The following is a 19343-nucleotide window of genomic DNA, read 5'->3' on the forward strand; positions in this document are numbered from 1 at the left end:
ATGCATGTGCCTTTTTTTCTGCAAAATAACATTGTTTACATTGGTGCTTTTCCATGTCTGATCATTGTGTTCAGGTGGTGCTGTGCTTAAAACGTTCATCTGGAGCCACCTGGTGGAATGATGATCTTCATCTCTAACGTGGCTGTGGTTAGCTAAGGTGGCACACCTCAGCTTTGCAGAAGCCGTATTCTCTGTTGTGTGATGCCTCAGCCATTGGTGATGAGGTTGAATTACGCCTCATGTTGGAAGATTGAGAGTGACCCAACTAAAAGAGTCGCCACCTCGTGTCTGTTTATGCCAATGTCTACTAATGGCATCTCATTTTTCTCCTTAATGTGGGGACAAGAAGATCTGATTACTGTCTGTCCAGCCATTGAATCTCTGGTATCTCTCTGGGTCTTCCTCTGGAAACTCTTCTAAGTGCCTCTATCTGTCTAGTTCTCACAGACATTTTGACATTTCACTCTTTATTGAGGTATAATATACACGTAATAGAGTGAACAAATCGTAAGTATTCACCTGCGTGAACACTGTGTGAACCAGATCAAGATACAGAACATTTCCGGCACATCGGAACACCCCTTCATGTTACCTGTCAGCGGCTAGAGCTGCCTCTCCCCGACTTGCCAGAGCAGACTGCATACAGGTAAAACCCCACCCAACTTTGTGCTCAGTGACGTTACGTTGGTAACTTGAAATCCACCATGGTGGGAGTGTTTAAGTATTTACATCATAGAAACTGGCAAATGCTGTAAAATCAAGGCCCTTCCTTCCTTCCTTCCTTCCTTCCTTCCTTCCTTCCTTCCTTCCTTCCTTCCTTCTTCCTTCCTTGTCCCTCCTTCCCTCCCTTCTTTTCCTTCCTCCCTCCTTTCTTTCTTTCTTTCTTTCTCTTTCTTTCCTTCCTCCCTCCCTTCTTCCTTCCTTCCTTCCTCTCTCCCTCCCTCCTTCTTTCTTTCTTTTCTTTTCTTTTCTCTTTTCTTTTCTTTTCTTTTCTTTTTTCTTCCTTCCTTCCTTCCTTCCTTCCTTCCTTCCTTCCTTCCTTCCTTCCTTCCTTCCCTTCCTTCCTTCCTTTCTTCCACTGGTGGTTAAACATTTACCAGTATACCAGTAACCTTTTCAGCAATACCTCCCCAAAGAAAGGTAACCATTTTTCTGATTTCTATGACCATAAATTAATTTTGCTCCTTCCTGAACTTTCTATAAATAGAAAGTAAAGTATGTACTCTAGCTTCTTTTACTAGCGTTTTCTGTGAGAGTCATCTGTATTGCTGCATGTCACCTTATTGTTATTGCTTAGCATGCAGAAGGCCCTGGGTTCAATCCCCAGTACCTCTTCTAAAATTAAATAAACCTTATTACCTACCCCCACCCACTAAAATCAAATAATTAAATAATACAATAATAAATAAAATGCATTTTTAAAAAAGAAACAGGAAAAACATCTTTTGGCACATGTACGTACTCATTTCTGGGTAGACATTCACCAGTAGAATTGCTTTGTCTACATAAACTGACATTAGATTTCATAGAGTCTGTTGGGAAATTTTATGAGTGGTTATACTAATCTATACTCATGGTAGAAAAGTATGATAGATTCAATTTCCTCTTCTGAGGAGGAGTACGAGGAGGCAGATCGAGTGGATCAGAGTAACCAGCAAGGAGTAGGCACTTGGGGGCCCCTGGGCTAGGTCGGGCGACCAACCCAGATCTGTGCTCCCCCATTGATGATGTGGATAACTGTCCTTCTCTGAGCACGTGTCATCTCCTTGGAACTATTACCAGAAACTACCTCATCATTTCTCTTTTTTCTTCTCACCACATCCGTATGAGGTAGATACTATTATTATCCTCATTTTGCAGGTAAGAAAATAGAAGTTTAGAGGTTTGGTAATTTGCCCAGAGGCAGACCATTGGTATTCGGCAGAACTGGGATTCAAACCTTGACAGTTGCCTCTCAAACCCTGGCTGTGGATCTTGCTTTATTTGGCTTTCCTGTGGTATGTCTATTAATACACGTACCATATTTTGTTCATGTGTTTGCCTCTGTGAATGTACTGCAGCTCCTTAAAGGCATTGATTGTTTCTTACTGCCTTTATGTCCCCAGTGCCTGTCACAGTGTTTGGTACATAATAGGCACTCACTAAACTGTAACTAAAAATAATACTCAGATTTATCAAGAGCTTACTATATGCCTAAAAATATTCTAAATACTTTGTATAGAGTAACTCATTTAATCCAGAACAACCCTCTTAGGTTAGTACTATTATTAGACCCATTTTTATAGAGGAAGAAATCAGGGTCTAATGAAATTAACTACCTCTTCTCAGGTCAAGTAGCTGGTAAGTGGAGACAGATTTAGGCTTAAGTGACTCAAAACCTGTGTCCCTTATGTCATATCATCTTGCTCTACCCTAGAATGTTGTTGGGAGAAATCGATTAGGAAATGAACATGTATGTGCCTTTTGCATAGTCAGGCACATATTAGGATGTTTTATGGTAAATATTTTATGGTATCAATTGTGCAAAGAACTGTGTCAGTCAAGAAAGGCAGGACAACAAAAACTCTTTTAAAGCTATTTCAAACAATGGAAATACAATACAAAGAATTGCTGTATTAGTTCATTCAGGCTGCCATAACAAACTACCATACACTGGATGTGTTAAACAACAGAAATTAATTTTCTCACGCTTCTGAAGGCTGGAAATCCAAGATCAAGGTGCCAGCAGATTCAGTTCCTGGTGAGGGCTCTCTTCTTAGCTTGCAGACGGCCACCTGCTTGCTGTGTTCTCACATGACAGAGAGCTCTCTAGTGTCTCCTCTTATGAGGACACAAATCCTATCAGACCTGCGCTCCACCCTTATGACCTCCTTTAACCTTAATTACTTCCTTATTCCAAATACAGCCACCCTGAGGGTTAAGGCCCAAATATATGAATTTGGGGTCGGAGGCAGAGGGGAGACACAATTCAGTTCACAGCAACTGCTTGCACAGATGATGGAAAAGGTAAAAAGACAAATGGGATGGCAGGGTAAGCCAGGGATTAGCAACAGTAGGATGTTGCTACCACCCTTAGGAGGATGGGTGGGACAAAGAAAATGTCCCAGGATCCAGGGGCCACCTGGTGAAAGATGGAACCATGGTGGGGACCCAGAAGAAGGACTCTCTTCCAGGAGTAGGAGACAGGAAGGGGACTCAGTGGCTACTGTCAAAACAGACAAAAGGAGAAGTGTCCTGACTTCTTCACTCTCACCCTCTCCAATCTTTTGCCAGTGCCTCCCATTGACTGACCTCACCTAGAAGCCGGAAATCAAGAGAGCCTGGGAAATGTAGTTTCCTCTGATGCAAAGCAAGGCTGAGAAAAGCAAGGATTGAACTAAGCAGACTGTGAAGACTGCCACAGAACGGCAAATTAAGAGAGCCAGCACACAGTGGCTGAACATTTTGATTAAAAGGTATGAAAATTATAGAAAATAGAACAAATTTAAAATTTTCAAGGGAAGTTTTGCAGTTTCCTGGATGCTTTCAGTTTTGATAAAAATACAAAACATTCCAGAGATACAGAGGACTTTAGAGCAATTGCTCTTAACTGGGGGCCATTGGCCCCTCAGGGGCTATTTGACAACGTCTGGAAGACATTTTTGGTTGTCACAACAGGGAAAAGGGGAGTGTTACTGGCATCCAGTGGGCAGAAGCCAGGGATGTTGCTAAACATCTACAGAGCGTCTCTTTTTCTACCACGTCTAACTGGTCTCCGTCTTCTTGAGACTTCCATTGTATCTTCTCTCTTCCTCCTCCCTGTCGCAACCCTGATTCAGGTCCTCGTCATTTCTCTCTTAAGATCAATGCAAAAATCTCTTGATGGGTTTTTCTACCTTTGTTTGTACTGTTTTCAAGTCCATTTCTCATTGGGCCACAGGAACGATATTTCTAAAATGCAGATGTTATGATGTAACTTTACTCTCCCCCAAGTTCAGAACTGACTACAAGGCTCTTAGTAAGAACTAATTTCCATCTCCTCTGCTCATCTGCAGACACTGCCCCGTTAGCTGCCCCATGAGCCTTCAACTCTTCTGTTATCCCTTCACGTCTTTGCTGTGCCCACTCCCTAGGCTGCAGATGACCTTGGTACTGATTTGGTTGGATTCCTTCAAGGTCTGGCTCAAATGTCAGTGAAGTTTTTCTGGATCCATCAGGACTGAATTAATTTTCCCATTCATCTGCATTTTCCCCTCGCACATTGTATCTAAATATCACTTATTCTAATGTATTTTGCCTAGTTTTTTGTCGCCTCCATGTTATCAGCTTCTTGAGTATTCCTGAGCTCCTGAGTTGCTTTTGTTCCCCAGACCCTGGCGAAGTACCTAGAATATGTCAGAGGCTCCGTGAAGTACATATTGTCATTAATATCCGTTTGAAGAAAATGATCCATTCTTACTTTATAAAGATCTTTCATAGATTGTCAATATTTTTATTTATAATTATAATAAAAGTAATGTATATAGTGCTTATTAGATGTTAGGTACTGCTCTAAGGAATTCACATATATGAATTCATTTAATTCTCAGAAGTCCATTGTTAAAAATTACTATCTTCCTTTTATAGATAAGGAAACTGAGTCACAGGGAGGTTGAGTTCCCCAAAATTATTGGAGCCAGGATTCAAATCCAGCTACCCTGGGTCCATAGCCTATATCCTTAAGCCACAACACCATTGTATATATCTCTTGGGGAAAAGCTGATTTGTTTAAGAAACAGGGTTTTAGGTTCTTCCCAGAGTAGCAAAATTGCAGAGGGTAATACCAGAACATCAGAGTAGGCTGATGTATTGCCGTGAACCCAAATGGAGTGGTGCCCTTCCCATCAGCCTTATGCTTTTTGCACACCCCCATCGTAACGTTTATCTCTCTCTCTGTCTCCAGACTTTGTTTCCATGCCTCCTGGCTTTATCTGATCAGGAACAATTAAGGCAAGAAATGTGTCTTTTTTAACTTTATGTCCTACCCACACATAGCATGATACCTCCTGACAAATGCTTACCCAGCCCATGTTTAGTAAATGAAAGAATAAGAAATAGTGCTTGCATTTTAAAAGACATTAGCATGGCCACATCTGTAAATGGAAGTTGACAAGTCCTGTGACTTACAATCAGTTAGCTTGACTCCAAAAATACCTGGAGGTTAGAATAGCCTGTCCTTTTTCCTGAGAAAAGAGTTTGTCTAGTTACCACTTTGACCTCCTCTTTTATTACAAGGAGCAATGATTAAGAGCTACAGAGCCTGGAGTCAGATTTGTCCCAGTTCCCTTCATGGATTCACTGTCTAGTAGTTGAGTGACCTTCGGCGTGTTACTTCCACTCTCTGTGCTTCAGCTGAAAAACAAGGATAGAAAGAAATCTCTGTAGGGCTGTTGTGAGATTAAATGAGCTGACCAATGCATGTAAAACATTTGGAACATATAGAACAGTTAGTACTCAATAAGTTTTAGTAGCTATAATATCATTATTATTATAAGAATAAATAGACCTGACATTAGCATTTAATTACTCACGTATCAAGTTTTAGTTCCGATTATGAAGCTTCTTTACACATTGAATAAAGTTTGGGGCCATCAGGGAATTCATCTTCAAAGATCTGAATTTCTGAAATGGACTTTGACACCAGTTCCTTCACGGAATGATAAATCTGCTCAGAATCTCTTTCCAAGACTGCTCTCCAGCGATCATGTTAAGCAATGGAACCAAAAAGACAGGGAGGGATAATGGGCCAGGAACTGAACCCCAAGGAATGACAGACAGTAAATGAAAAGGAGTGTAATCCGGGAATCATTGTGATGCTAAACAGTATGTGTTAAAGGGAGAGACAGCTCAGTCAGCTTTCCCGGTAAGGTGAGGTGAGACCTGAATAAGTCATGTCTATTTAATGCAATCTGAGCATCAGTTGTGGCAAAGCCAAGAGCAATAACTAACGGAGGCGAAGATGACATTGCACCTGGCTCACGAAATCTCCAAGAGTAATTTGTGACACTATTTCAAGTGATTCCAATAGAACAACTTGTTCTCTGCAGAAATTGTGATTTGGGGAAACAGGTTAGGGGCCATGGCAAAATTTGAGATGGAAGTGGTTAGGAATGTTATAAACATGCAAGAAGTCATTAAGAAGTTTGTAACTGGAAGCCGTAATAACTGGCAATTGGACCTCCTTTTTTTTTTTTTTTTTTTGTAATAAGCCAAAAAAAAAAAAAAAAAAGCTTAGTCTAGAGACAGGAAAGTCGAGAAAACTAAACCCAATAAATACTTAGAAATAAAATGAGTATCAAATGTGTATCATGAGCATTGGGATGTGGTGAGTACTTGTTGACCTGGAAAAAGCAGAATCTCATGGGTCTGGAAGCTGCTCTGTGCAACGCTGGCTAAACCCCCAAAACCTTTTTCATCCTTGTTAATTATCCCTCGGTGGTTTAAAATCCTGGACTTTGGGAAGTACTTTGCAAAGATCTAAAGATCTGAAAATCCTTAGATAGAAAGCAAATTTCTGATGGAAGAACCAACTTTCCTGTGAAGCATCCAGCCAAAAAGTCTAAAAATATCTTGGAAACAACATATATTTGAGAAATATAAAATAAATTCTTTTTTCCCTACTGCCCAGAATACTCTTATGTATAATTATCCTTTATCTTTAATGGTTAAATGGTAGTAACGTATGTCCTGGTTAAAGAATAACAACATCAAAAAAAAGCTTGTATGTTTTTAGTTCCAGGAAAGGGAACACGGAAGGAACACTGTTGGGATTAGGAGACCTACTAAGTCTCCAAAGAAAAATGGCTGTTCGAATAAGCTTGTCTGAGATGGCTGGATTAAATTGCAATGTTGCATTACCTGTGGTTAAAAAAAAAATCTTGGCAAGATAATTAAAATTCCTTAGGCTCCTTACCCAGTCATCCTAGGAATAGGAAAGACCATATCATGCAGAGGAGGAAACTGGGGGAGGCACCAACATTTATTTAGTAGATGCCAGCTATTTGTCAAGTTCAAGGCTAGGCTCTTTACATACCTTATAAGTTGATCTCAGTAGCAATGCTTGGATCCTATCCCTAGAGATTTTGAATTACCTTTTGTGTGTGTGTGTGTGTGTGTGTGTGTGTGTGCTGTTGAATTCCATAAAATTCCTCAGGCGCGTCCCTCAGAGCACCTGTGTGCCACCTACAATAACAGGATCAAGCAAGAAACTCACCCAGTAATTCTGAAAGATTTTCCGCTCTTGAGCCGGTGGACAAACCTCATAAATTTAACAGTAGGCCTTCCATGGGTTCCATCTCAGCTCTTAATTCAGAGTGGAATTTGGGCTGGCTGATCAGTTCTGCCTTCCTAGAGACTGGCTCTAGTAATTCATAGATCATCTCCCCCATGTCTGGTAGCAGAGACTCTAACAGTCTTGCATCGAAAGCAGGGAACATTCTATCTTCTGCTGTTCCATGTGGAATGGGTGTCTTTTTTTTTTTTAAAGACTTGAATCTTGGCCTCAGGATGCCCGTGGAGTAAGATGCTGCAGCCTGTGTTATAAAGCCTCCAGCGTTTGGCTTAGGATGGGCTAATGGCCCACGTCTTTCCTGAGATTTGAACCATACTGCCTCACCCCAGCCCAGGTCCTCCCATCCCCATGCCTCTGATGAGGCTTCCATGGTCCAAAGATTTGTGTGAAGTTGCCACATGCACAGCCACTAGCCTGTGGACAAAATGACCAGAAGCAGCCACCACCTGCCAAGGTCAGGCTGCAGCAGTTAAAATGCAGTCACACCATGGTTATAAACCCTCTTGGCATTCTATGCATAAGGCTTTTATGAGTTGCCAAAGAAGCATTCCCTCCCCACACATTCAAGTCCACCGTCCATGAATCCAGGGCCTGCAAGAATCCTCTTGACATGTTATTTGGGTTTATAAATTCTACTCCCAGTTTTATTTCTCTGCACTGAAAGCACATACACCAGAAGCTGGGTTTGAGAACATATTCTCCAAACCGTAAAATCCAGCCCTGGGGTGAGGTATCCAAGACACATGCTGGCTTCCAAAGTGGGGAAAGGAGGAATGAAGCCAAGCAGGCCCAGTTTATTCATCTCCAGTGTACTGTCAGATGAATCACTCTACCCTCCGCGGGGAGGGGAGGCCACGGGACAGCTTGGTGTTGAGGAGGGGCCGGGGAGGGCATGCTGAGGGCCTTTAAGAGTTAAATCAACAGCTCCCTGAATAAGGAAGAAATATCAGAAATGAGGAAGAAGCACTTTTCTCTAACAAGGCTCATTTGAAAGAATATATTTTTAAAATTTTATTTATTTTTTGGCTTAGATTCTTTTCTTGCAGTGTTACCGAGATAAAATTGACAAACGGCAGTGTAGACGTCGAAAAAATATTTATTTTAAAACTGTATTGTTTTAAGCTCCTACTTGAAGAATGGTATATATTTAAAAAAAAAAAGAAAATAACCTACAAGTGTGAGGTTTTTAAAATGTGTCCACAGATTCTCTGCTACTCCTTCCTCCAAAGGGAAAGCCCAGTTCTGCTCCCCCTGGTTGTGGGGACTCAGTGACTCACTTCTAATGAATAGGAAGTGATGGAAATGACCGTGTGTGACTTGTGAGCGGAGGTTGTAAAAAGCATTGTGTCTTCCTCCTTGCCCTTGAACGGCTCTCTGGGGGAAGCCAGATACCAGGTGGTGAGGACACTCAGGCAGGCCTATGGGGAGATCTAAGTGGTGAGGAACTAAGGCCTCCGGCCAACAGCCTGTGAGTGAACCATCTTCAGTCTTCTGGGGAAGCAAATGCCCCAGCTCCAGTCAGGCCTCCAGGTGACTGCAGTCTCCTTCAACAGCCTGACTCTCTTGATGAGAGACCCTGAGCCAGAGCTCCCCAGCTAAGCCTTTCTCCAATTCCTGGCTCCAAATTTTTAATTTTAATTTCACCTTTTTCCTGAGACTAACCTGGTCCTCCTGCAGTCCCAGTTCATGACTACTTTATTTTTCCACTTGCTCAGGCCAAATGTCTTGGAGTTATCTTTGCCTTCTCTTTTTCTCTCGCACCCATGATTGACTCCACCAGCAAACCACACTGGTTCTGTCTACAAAGTATATCCAGTGGTCACACTCCCTGGTTCGCGGCAACATTACCACTCACCTACATGGTTACAAGAGCCTCCCACCTGGTTTCCCTGCCCTTCTGTAGAGCAGTCCTTCTGAAACACTCACACGGGGCGTGTCCCTCCTCTGATGGAGTCCCTCCAAGGGTTCTTGTCCAGGAAGGCTGAAGGCTGAAGGCTGTTATGGTTTCAGGACACTACATGGCTTAGCTCTCTGACCTTCTCTCCCCTCACTCACCCGCCCCCAGTCATATGGGCCTCCTTTCAGTTGGCCAAGAGCCTAGAAACAGCACACAGTGAGCACAATGTCAGCTGAATCAGCCAGAGTCTGAGCTATACTGTTGCTTACTTAAGCACATACAACAAAGACATTGTGAGAGCTCGAATTTGAATTCTGAACTGCTTGGCCCCAGACCTATGTACCCTATAATCCCTGTGCAACTTTTCTTTGACAGTAGTTTTGTTTTTTCTTTAAAATTGTAATTCCTTTTCTTGTATCTTTAACCATTAGTAATAAATTTTTTTCATTTTTTCTTCTGTTTTAAATTGAAGTACAGTCAGTGACAGTGTGTCAATTTCTGGTGTATTGCACAATGTCCCAGTCATGCATATACGTACATATGTTTGTTTTCATATTCTTTTTCATTAAAGGTTATTACAAGCTATTGAACATAGTTTGGTGTAATATATTTTTCATTATCTTTCAGATAGTTCTCGCCATTTCTTGGGCCTCTGTTTGTGTGTTGGCCCTTACTCAACTCTTTCCTCATTGTTTGTTTGTTTGTTTGTTTTTTCCCTGTGAACATCTCTTTGGGCTTTGGCTTGTGGGAGCTTTTCAGGGAGCGCATCCATCTGAGACAAATTGCTATATTAATCTTGGGGCTTGGGTGTTTTTAGATGATTTTGGTGGCATACATTTCAAATTTTAACATTCCCTAATAAATGCAGTTCCAAATTCTCAAGGGACACTTTGGACTCCCAGATCCTAAAAGGGGACAACCAGCTCCCCAGCCATATCTCTCTGGGTGAATTTGGACCAGCCCTTCTCTGTCTTTCTTCCTTTCTACTCAGAGTGCAGCACGTGGAGGGTCACGGTTTCATGCGGGAGTTTCAGCTTCACCCTCCCACTCCATCGGTCCCTGGCATCACCTTTAATCCCATGTCCCAAGTGCCAAAAAACCAGTAACACCTTCAGGGCATTAGCAGAATCAGACCAAACACTTGCTTTCTGGTTTTATGGGTAAAATTCAACTCCAAAGAGGCCTCTTTTATGAATCCTTCGTGAGCTCTTTCCTCATCCCTTGTTCATTTTTGTAGATCTTACCTTTCCTGTCCTAGGTAGACCTGTATTTGTATTTACCTCATTCTAATGTAAAATGTAAAAAAAAAATTATTTGTTTAAATGTCTGTGTCTCTGACTAGTGAGATGTTCAGGACTGTGGGGTCAGGAATTGTATCTTATTTATCCTAGTATTTAAACCATCTGGTGTAATACATAACAAATTATTAGTAGTCAATAAATTCAATAAATATTTTGGAACACATGAATAAAAAAGAGACGATAAGAAGCCTATCTCACGGGAAAGTAAAAATAAAACCCTCTGTCCCTATAGTGTATTGTGTCTTTCATTCCTTCCCTTTGCTGCCATACAGCAAAGTATTATTCAGTCACTTTGGGACTGTAGTACATGTATCTTTTTCCCTTACAGTTTGTTTCCCTGAGTTACATTAATTGTGGCTTCTCCAACTCCGCCTCCTCCCTATGCCTTCTCCCTATGTTGTCTCATAAGAAATAAAATTAAAAACTCGTAGAACACTAAGGATATTTCTTCCTTGGAAATATGTAAAACAGGCACTTCCTAAAATATAAAGTTATATAATTACCCATGTAAACAAAAAATGATAGCTAGAAACCGTAATTTTCAATGAAAGTCTTTTTGGGGGGGGATATCATAGTCTTGCTGAATTGCATGGAAAGAGTGTATTTGCTACCTCAATGAGCAATTACCTTTCAAGCATACTCATTTTATGACTGTTCAGAATTATTTAGAAAGCTAAGTTACAGGTCAAGTAGAAATTTCCACGAACTGCTCCACTATGGTTCATTTATTACCATCCTCTTGGAACTTGACCCTTTGAGAGGGGATAAAAGGTTCAGGAAATAGGAATAATTCCATTTATTCCCTTAGTAATCTTATCAATGGGTGGTGTCAGATGAAAAGAAGAGCTAATATTTTTGAGAATTGAAACATTATGCTCTGACTCCCAACGGAAATCCAGGACTACAGGGATCACCTTGGACATGATTGTGAAGTCCGAAATAGCTTCCTACATCCTTATTCATAAGTTCATAGTCAATAGCTTCCTACTTACTTATTCATAAGTTAAATCGTAAGTTGATGGCTAGTAAACATAGTGAATAAATGTAAGTAAATGTATAGTCACTGGGCAGCCAGTTAAAATTTATTTGCCTGGACATCTTGCTTGATTATCATTCGAAAGTATAGTTAGGATAAAAATAGAATCAAGCTAGCCTGGTTACTCTTTTTGTGACCACAATAATATATATTTTAAATGTTTATTTTAAATAAATAAAGTGCTTTTTAGGATATAATGGAGTAAATATTCAACTCCTCTGGCAAAGATTAGGAAGATGATAGTGTTGTGATATCATTAAATGAACATACAATCTGAACAATATTTGGCAAAGAGAAGAGGTTTGGCTATGAGCATTTAATAGACATGCAATACACTTGTTGATGGTGTTAATGTGAGCAAAATCAGTTTCTCCGTATTTAATATAGAGCAGGCATAGACAAACTATAACTTTCAGGTCAGACCCCACCCTCATATTACTCTTTTTTGTATAGCCTATGAGCTAAGAATGGTTTTTATCTTCTAAATGGTTGGTAAAAAACAAAGACTAATAATATGTTTTGACACGTGACATTATATGACATTTAAATTTCAGTGTCCGTAATAAAGTTTTATTGGAACACAACCCACCCAGTTGTTATGAATTGTCCATGACTGCTTTTGTGCTAAACGGTAGATTTAAGTAGCTGCAGCAGAGACCATCTGGCTCGTAAAGGCTAAACTAATTACTCCCTGATCTTTTACAGAAAAATTTTGCCAAGTCCTGGTGTGGAGAGTAAAATGAAGAAGCTAAACCAGAGCAAGAGCTACCAAATTTCAGCACTCCTTCTAGAGCAAAGGCAAACTTTTCAATCCAGCAAAATATGTTTCTGTAAGGCTTAGGTTCAGAACATTTTAATGTCTGGAAACTAATCCAAGATTAATATTCTTATGGTTTTATGTTTTTTGTTTTTTGTCAAAGGCATAGAATTTGCAGAAATATCTTCTCCCTTCAGATTTGATTTATATGGAAAACAGTCATTTCATTGAAAAGTAACTTTCCTTTTAATTAGTTTCATTAAGGGTCTACAGTCACAGACGAGAGCTATAAGCTATAAAGGTGAACACAAAGTTGGCCCTGCCCTTGAGCTGACAGTCCAGTGGGGAAAGCGTATACACAATGGCTTAACAGTTCCATGGAATAGTGCCCTAATATATAGAGATTTTCCCTCTTCCAATTCATCTTTCTCCTGGCTTTCAGGATGATCTAACTAATGCTGCATGTCTGACCACACTAGTCCTTACCTTAATCCTTCCATTGCTGCCCTCCAGATTTCAGGATGAACTGAAAACTCCTGAGGGTGACATTCAAGGTCCTTCATCGCCCAGTCCTTGCCTAACTCTGTTACCTTGTCTCTTGACATTTTCTCCCTTTCCAATGTTTTTCTGAATGTTATGCTTTGTAATTCCCTCAATGCTCCACACTCCTTGGATTGGAAGCCTTGTCCTTCCTCCCTGTTATTTTCTCAGCCTGAAAGCTAATCTCCCACCTGGTTAACTGAGAGAGGATCCTCTCTGACCAATTAGAGCATGACATGTCTCGTCTCAGCGATGGGATCAGAGATGGACCCAGTACCTAAGCCAGCCCTGTGAAAGGGAAATCTAGGGTTCCTGATGGAATTGACAAGAAAGAGAAACACTTTTTCTGCTGCCTATCGGCTAAGTCAAAACTCTTTCTGACCTCTTAATTAGACGAGCCACTTTTTTTCCTTAAGCCAGTTTGAGTTGGATTTCTTTCCCTTGAAGCCAAAAGAACTGTAGTACAATATGTCTCACAAAAAGTTGACACTGAAACTAGACAGAGAAAAACAAGTATGAATGTTCATGGGAGAATAGGTGGAAAAGTGGTTTCTACATAGGTCGACACATATATAATGTATTTCCTTTGCAGAGTGAAAAAACGTAGAAATATTTTCATTAGACTTCCGAATCTCTGTTAGAAAGGGGAATTATTATATGCTTGACTTTTTAAATTCCTATGGATATTTATCTCTGCAAAAAAGTAAAAGTTTGGTTAGATTGGTGATTTTATAACAATCTATATTTATGGGAGCATGTCTATTTCTTTTGCCTCCTGGGATACTTCTGGCTGTTTGGCTTCCAAACCAAACTATACCAAAACTTAATACCTACCCCCAAGCCAAAAAAAAAAAAAAAAAAAAAAAAACAAAATGGAAAATATCCAGCCCTGAAAATCTAACGAAACTAAAATTTCATAAGAAATATAAGAACAATAAGTATATTTCTATATTGTATCTTAATTCCCTATCATAAATTTATTTCACAGGGAATATATATAGAAATAGAGATAACTACTGCCTAACTGAACTCCTAAATGTGAGCACAATCTTCCTATTGTTGTTTTAATAGGGTTTAATAGGGTCATTTTTAATAGGGTTAGAGTCTTCTGCTGAAGGATATTGGCACATAGGATGCTATCATTATTTGCAGAGGTAAATATTTGTTAGCAAATAATTTTTGGCAAGTAAATGTGCTTTTGTGTGAATCAAAAGATATAAATATGGAATGCTAAAGCTAAAGACATGTCAGCAAAGGATAATAATTAGTCTAGTGGCTGATTAGTGACCCAGGTGTGCCAATTTTCTCACAATTACTCAGGCTTTGAGCATCCAATATCACTTTCACATCAAGTCACATGCCCTCAATAGCTCCCTATTACTCTGAGTTAAAGTCTGAACTTAGTCAGCCTGAATGGTTTTCTATAATCTAGCTCCAAAACTGCCTTTGGAGAAGGTCCCCCACTACTTCCTCTGCACAGCATCTCAAGACCAGCAGAAGGAATTTTCTGGAAATCAGTTCCACTGTTTCTTTGCCATTGAAACTCTCCCTACCTAGTAGGTCCTTTTTGCACTCATATTCCACTAAAAAAATTCTACTTGGGTGTTGAAAAATGACTTTTAATGGCTATGTAAGTGGTTACATGTCCTGAACAGAATATTTGAAAAATAGAGAAAAGTGAAAGGAAAAAGGCAGAAGTTATCACAATCTCATCATCCAGAATTAACGTGCTCTAAACGTGTTCATGCATTTTCCTCTAGTCTTTGTTTCTACTTCTATCTTTCAGTAAATTTTCTCATGCTATGTATATGATTTCGTATCCTGGGGTTTTTTTCCTTCTAAAAATAATGCTACCAGCAATTTCCAGCATCATTTAAGGTAACTTTACAACTTTTATTGGTTTTCTCACTCTACTGAATAGGCACGCCTTCTGTGGAATTTCATGTAGGCTGTTCCTAATGCGGAGGTACCATAATGAAAGAATTCGTGAGTATTACGGAGGAGGGTAAGAGAAGACTGTGAGATCTGGAGTCGGGCAGCTGTGGGCTTGAGTTTGAGTGCTGCCATTTATAAATTATATGATCTTGAGTTCATTCATTGATTCATTCATTTATTCAGCAGATATTTATGGAAAGCCAGCTATGAACCAGGGGCTGACTTGGAGATGGTGGAACAGCATTAAATAAGTCAGTTTCTCTACGAGTCTGTTAGAGGTGCGTGACAATAAACAAAAGGCATAGTACTGGGTGGTGACAAGAGCCACGAAACGGAGTGAGGCGACAGAGATCAAGGCAGGCCCTCCGCACTCAACAAGCTGTAGGTGATCAGAAATACTTCTGTCTTATCTATTGTAGGCATTAAATAAAATAGGTGCCTAACGAATCTTTGTTGCATAATTGATTGATTGACGTTATCAACTGGAATTATTGTTTCACATGTAAGTAAATTTCTAACCAAAGTTCTTATTGTCCATCAGTAGATGGCAATGTATGAATTTTCTAGAAAAAATATGCTTAAATGTAGTAGAACTTTGCAAGAGTTTGCCTCATCTCAAGTGGTTTTTTCATTTTCTTTATATTTTGCTCTAAGAGAAAATTAATTGCCTTCCCAAGAAAATTTGTCACCAAACAGTGCTTTAGAAAAACAATGATTTCGAAAACAAAACAAAACAGTGATTACAGTGGAAAAGGGGGCTTGGCAGTTAGTGTGTTTCTAATTCTAATAAAATAAATTATTTCTGTGCATGTATCCCAGTGACATCAGCTGACAAAAATCTCTTTGCCTGTTTTATAGCTACTGGCTAAAATGTATGTATTGGTGGATTGAAATAGCAAAAACCAAACCTAACCGCTGTATGACTTGTCTCTCTGCCCATAAGTGCAGGAGCCTCGTGGAGTCTATCATCACTCTTGGCCTCGATTTCGCAATTTAGCTCGCAGCCCACTTCAGAACAGTCTCAACTAAAGGAACAGTAGTGCAGTGGTACGTAAAAGATGTTAAGGGTGCAGGCCGTGTTTCTTAGATTTTATTGTCTCTGATTTTTCCCTAGGTGATGCTCCTGACTCTGTTGTGATCTGCTTACAAACACAACACAAACTGAGTGCCTTCATTCATCAGTCGTGGCTTATCCTACTGTGTTATGACTCACTCATGAACCCACACTTCAGGGAGAAAGACATAGCACCCAAATAGGACCTTAGTTAGAGACCATGGCTGGTTGTGAATACCAGCGCTGTTTTGACAGCCAATAGCGGAGTTAGGATTTACACAAGGTGCATGCGTGTCTCAGCTGGGAAGAGTCCTCGCTTAGATTTTTTTTTTAATCCTCTGATTACTAAGTGACTGCCTAGGCTGGGAAGCAGTAATCCATGCACCATCTAGCTGAGAAATAAGCCCTGGGCCCTGAAAGTGAGTCCTGTCTGGTAGCTGAGGAAGTCACACGCCGTCTCCCCTGAACACTGGAAGCTCACTAAGTAGGCTGGTGCCGTAGTAATTCATCCAAGCATCGCCCGGAGGAATGATGACTCTGAAACAGCAGGTGTACCACTCTGTTGGTCTGAGACAAAGGCAATAATAAAAGCAAGTGTCCAGTAGTTTCCATTGTCTTGATCCCCAAATCTTGTGGTTTGCTCTGTCCTTGAACTTGATTTCATTTTAATGATATTCTCCAAAGGGCAGCCAAAATGTTCTTTTAAAAATAGAAATCAGATCATGTCACTCCTCTGTTTAACCCCCTCCCCTCCCACCCATTGGCTTTCCATTGCTCCTGAAATAAAATCCGAAGTCCTTCAAGGTTCTATGTGGCCAGACTATTGCACTCTGTCCAACATCAGCTGTGACCTCTGCTGACTGTCACCTCTCCAGCCACTCTGGACAATTTTTCTCTGAATCCCCACTGCCTAACATAGTCCCAGAACACAGCTGGTACTCAGTGTATGCTCCTTGAATAACTGAAAGCATGCATGGCTCAGAGAAGCTCTTATCAAACCTGGCTGTATGTTTGAATCTCCTAGAAAACTTTGAAACATAAAACATCTGAAACTGACACCTAGAATTTCTGCTTTAATTCCTGCTATGGTGGGGTGGACATTGGTAGTTTTAAAGAGCTTCTTGGATGATTCTAATGTGCTGAGAGGGTTGAGAAACAGAGCTGGAGGAAAGGCTAATCGTTAGTAAAATACTAACGTGGCTTGCTCAGAACCCTGAACTATCACCATCGTATCCTGTCACTGTCATCCAATCCTATATAGTCTCAAAAAATAAATGTTTCTCTATTTATTGTTACGAGATCCTGTTAGATTTCAAATTACTAGTAGACACTGGCTGTTAAGCCACAATAAAGCTTGGTTTAATTTTGTTTGTGCTAGAATCACTAGGTTAGTTTCCCGGAAATTTCTGACATGGGAAAGGAAGGGCCATTTGAATCTGTTTCATACACTACAGTTTTGCTGATTAAACATATCTGGGTCTCAGCCAAAGGTGTCGTCATGTTGGCTACATGACTGTTGCAAGCAAACCCCAGCACCCAGGCAGAGCTGAAGTTCAAAGCTTCTTTAGACTGGGAACACTTATTAAAGAAAGTGTCATTTGTGCTCAGAATAATGGCTTGTAACTCTTCCAGCATTATTTTTCACCTAATCGGATTTGTCTTCTACAGAGCAAACTCAAAGGAGGAAATCTGGAACTTTTGGCCTGGTGTATGCACGGAGACCAGATGGCCGACAGGTACGGAGCTGGTTTTTGTAGTGGGGTACGCTGAATGAAAAAGACAAGTCTCTTTAAGATGACAATAAATTTCCCAAATGGCCTGTGTGAAATCTGTAAAGATTGAAGATAAAGGTTTTGGGTTACGTTGTCCTTAACATGAAAGGGGGATAAATGGAGCCAGGTGGGTGCTCCTTCAGGCTTGTGTGAACATCACCAAGGAAGCCGGATGGAGTGTGGGAGCAGTAAATGGCGGTAGAGTCTATTGGAAGCACATACACGTACTATCTGCTTGCAAGGACGCTTTTGAAGGTGGGACGCTGAGGTCTCAATTAGGGAGGATCAGCCCTCAGAAGCATCTTTTAACTATTGAAAATGGAGAAACCATCTCTTTTCGAGACAGGAAGGCATTCAAATGACATGAATTTTCTTTCCCTGTTCCCTTCTCACACTCAAATACCAGTTCCACCATAGGTCCACAGCTCATTAGCCTCAGTTTCCAAATCCAAAATGTTCTTGAAAGTGAGTTTTTGTTTTTATAATTCATTTGAGGACAAAACTTGTCCTGAATTGATGTGAAGTTATTAATAATCTTTATGTATTCTACTGAGTGTGAGTATTCATGCTTCCCTGAAGTCGTAATCATATGACTAATTGGCTCTTTCCTCAGACTTCCCTGGGGATGCTTCCCTGTATGCAGTCTATGAGCCTTATTACCTTCCCAGAATCTGGAAATTACGAATCCCAAAGTAGATCTGGCTTACATTAGGAATATGCCCAAACTTGTGAATTTGTGTGAATTAAAAGGCTCATTAGAAACAAACTTATGGTTACCAGGGGGAAGAGGAGGGTGGGGAGGGGTAAATGGGAAGTTTGGGATTTGCAGATACTAACTACTATGTATAAAATAGACAACAAGATCCTACTGTATAGCACAGGGAACTATATTCAATATCTTGTAATAGCCTATAATGCAAAATGATATGAAAAAGAGTGTATGTATACATATATATATATGTATATACACATATATAACTGAATCACTATGCTGTACAGCAGAAACTAGCACAACATTGTAGATTGACTATACTTCAGTTAAAAAAAAGACAGAGAAAGAAAAATAATGCTCATAAGGGTTGGTGAATCAGCGATGCCACACCAGGTGCTTTTATTTTTATCATGTCAAAATAAGGCAGTAGCTATGGCTATTTCCAGGGAAACACACCTCTGAAGCGGTCTGAGCAGAGAATAGGAAGACTCACGTGTTAAATGGTTCTTAATTCACAACGTAGGAGGCAACATCTAGTAATGTAACCTGAAGGTTCTTTTTAGCACTCGAGGGCTGGTGAAGGTGGCGTCTAACATGAAGTTTTTACCTTTAGAAATAAAATTACCCCTTTGGCAGCCTTCAAGCCAAACCCCAAGTGATGATTGTGATAAGATTTATGTAAACATCACAGAGATAAAAGAATTAGTCAGTTGAACTGGGTTTGAGCTGGGCTTGGGTAATTATTCTGGACTGATGTGTAACAGATTTGTTTGGACTAGATTTATAAGTTCCTTTCCTATGAAGTGATCAAAGTTGGGGGAAAAAAACGAGTTGATTGCTTTGATTTTGCCTATTTGGAGTAAGTTAGGCAATTTTATATGCCTGAAAACAATTAATGAGTTTTATTTTCACCTTAATTCAGAGGCCACAATATGAAGAAAACACCCCCACCCACTCAATTACATGAACGGAAATTTTGAACTTTCTGAGTTCAGTTACAATTATCTGAGACAGGAACAAACGCAGTGAC

At 40.2% G+C, this 19343-nt stretch overlaps 1 long non-coding RNA gene across 6 annotated transcripts in view; it reads left to right on the plus strand.

The window, feature by feature from the left end:
- Positions 1-87: 87 nt before the first annotated feature.
- The window catches only part of LOC141579437 (uncharacterized), a 35437-nt gene continuing 16181 nt past the window's right edge, over positions 88-19343 (plus strand). For 3 of the 6 annotated variants that reach the window (XR_012510838.1, XR_012510841.1, XR_012510842.1), the window contains exons 1-5: positions 666-1997; positions 3274-3455; positions 12249-15160; positions 15724-15822; positions 17498-17565. This is a non-coding gene — a long non-coding RNA (uncharacterized LOC141579437). The other 3 variants (XR_012510839.1, XR_012510840.1, XR_012510843.1) reach the window with 3 other exon arrangements.

Source organism: Camelus bactrianus, chromosome 12 (assembly GCF_048773025.1).
Source record: "Camelus bactrianus isolate YW-2024 breed Bactrian camel chromosome 12, ASM4877302v1, whole genome shotgun sequence".
NCBI lineage: Eukaryota > Metazoa > Chordata > Mammalia > Artiodactyla > Camelidae > Camelus > Camelus bactrianus.